Source organism: Helianthus annuus, chromosome 8 (assembly GCF_002127325.2).
Source record: "Helianthus annuus cultivar XRQ/B chromosome 8, HanXRQr2.0-SUNRISE, whole genome shotgun sequence".
NCBI lineage: Eukaryota > Viridiplantae > Streptophyta > Magnoliopsida > Asterales > Asteraceae > Helianthus > Helianthus annuus.
This window is the reverse complement of record NC_035440.2, coordinates 93082061-93084445: the sequence shown is the minus strand read 5'-3', so window position 1 is coordinate 93084445 and position 2385 is coordinate 93082061. Positions and strand designations below refer to the sequence as shown.

The following is a 2385-nucleotide window of genomic DNA, read 5'->3' as shown; positions in this document are numbered from 1 at the left end:
TCATTTTTAGATTTAGTTTAGCTACTAATTTGTTGTTCACGTGAATTTTTTGTATGAATTTAAAATAAATTTAGTGTTTTGATGTGCCACTTTACTATATCTATTTGTGAACATTTCACTGTAGCGTTTTAATATGGTTTGATCTAAATCACACTTTTAAAATATGTGTTAAACGGGTCTGGGTCTTGCCCATGTCGTGTAACCTATTAATTAAACATGTTCATGTTCATGTTTAGGTTAACGGCATGTCTAATTTAATGGTCGTGTGCGTGATTCGTATCGGTGTCATATGCGCTTGCAGAGGTATGCACTATTACAGGGACCTCTACGTTTAGTCAATACACATACACTGTTGTACATGATGTAAGTTTTGCCAAAATTGATCCCAAATAAGGGTGTAAACAAGCTGAGTCGAGCCCGGGCTCAATTCAGCTTTATCCTGGCTCTTTAATTTTAAGAGAGCTCGGACTAAAGTAGCTCACGAGCAGTTTGGCTCGTTTACACCTCTAATCCCAACCTCCTTTGGAGAAAGTTTGCCTTCCTGGTTATGGTCCTCCTACTGTTATTTTTTTTCTTCATTTTAGCATATACTTATTATATTTAAAATCTAGTTGTGTGGTTCTAATTTTTCTTAAAATTTACTGTCTTTAGGTCTTATATTAATATTTTTGTTTCTTTTTTTTTCATTTTTGTTCATTATCTGTGTGTCCCGTGTTTCTGATGCATTGAAGTTTCTTTTTGTTATCAGAGAACTAGTTTTGCTCTTGCATCCGAACTTCCTAGTGGCTGGCTTAAGGAGAAAGAAGCCACGACGTTGACAGTTCTTCAGGTACTCTTTGCAACCTTCAGTTATCTCTTTTTCGCTAAGGTCAATTAACGAATTTTGCGATTCCATTCACTGTCTTTTATGTAGAAATTCCATTATGTGTGGGTCATAGTTGTCAATAGCGGCTATAGCGACCGCTATAGCGCGCTATGTAGCGAAGCGACCAAGTGTCGCTATTTGGGTCATAGCGACCAATAGCGTGAATAGCGACAATTAGTTTTTTTATGTAAATAGCAATTAGATATAATTATGGTGTGGGTTGAGTATGAGGTCAAAACGAGTAATTTTTAGTATGGTTCATAAGAGGGCAGGCTGGCTAGTGCTTACTAAACTGAACTGATACTGCAATACAAAAATTAAGAATTATACATTAAAAAGTCAGATGCGTCTAAATTTTGTTTAAAGAATAATTGTTTTCTTTGTTGTAATAGATTTAAAGTAAAAAATAGAACACTAGTAATCTTACTATATAATAAAAGAAACCATTTTATGGACACTTGTCATCATATTGGGCCATCTCTTATAAAATAATTATTATTTTAATTTAATCTCTTCTAATTAATTATAGAGTTAATTACGTAATTAGTCCCTGTGGTTTACACTAAATAACAATCTAAGGTACTAAGAGTTTAAAATCACGTTTTAGGGTACTAACTTTTAATTTTTTAACAAAGTAAGGTACTAAGGTTAGTTGGCTGTTAAATGCTAACCCTGACACCCTCACGTGCCATAAACGTGAGGGTAAAGTTGTCATTCATTCCTAATGTCTGCTTTCCCTCCCAATTTATAACCGTAACATGTTCTTCCCCCCTTTCCTCATCTGTGAACCCTAATTAGAAGACAAGCAGCCATCATGGTGATGTGCAAGTGTGGTAGAGCAGCATTGATGAAGACATTGAAGACCTCCAAAAACCCTGAACGGAGATTTTATACATGTCCACAAATGGTAAGTATTTGAATCCTTATCACCTAATTCGTGTATTCACTGAATTTTTTTTATTTTCAAAGATCAAAATGTAAGTTCTTTGTGTGGGTTGATCCTCCTGTGAACTCTCCTCCATCTCCAGAGTTAGGGTTTCATAAACCCCCAAATCACAGTTCAGTCATTGAAGTCAGATTTGAAGAATTGAAGCATGAAATTAGAAGAAAGGATGCTGCATTAGTGATGAGTTGGTGTATACTTGTTGGCCTTTTAGTGTTAATCCTTGTAGTTGTTTTGATCAGTCTTCTTTTGAAGCCTTCATAATGTTAATCTATTAATGAAATGTGAGGGCTGTGTTTTGTTTGTAATGAGGTGTGTTTTGTTTGTAATGAGGTGTTTTTTGTTTATAATGAAGCTGTGTTTTGTTTGTTATGAAATTACAAGTCTAATTTGACCATAATATACCTTTAAAACCTGACAAGTAATACTGACAAGGCAAATTGATCATAATATGCCTTCAAAACCTGACAAGTAATACTGACAAGACAAACCTGACCATAAGACAAACCTGACCATAAGATAAAACTGATAACATATCCCAAACAGACCATAAGATAAAACTGATAACATATCCCAA

At 34.5% G+C, this 2385-nt stretch overlaps 1 long non-coding RNA gene across 1 annotated transcript; it reads left to right on the top strand.

Annotated features, from left to right (window-relative positions):
• Positions 1–712: 712 nt before the first annotated feature.
• On the top strand, positions 713–2130 carry LOC118480898. The gene is made up of 3 exons (XR_004864174.1): positions 713–829; positions 1664–1772; positions 1894–2130. It is a non-coding gene; the product is annotated as an uncharacterized LOC118480898 (long non-coding RNA).
• The last annotated feature ends 255 nt before the right edge of the window (positions 2131–2385 follow it).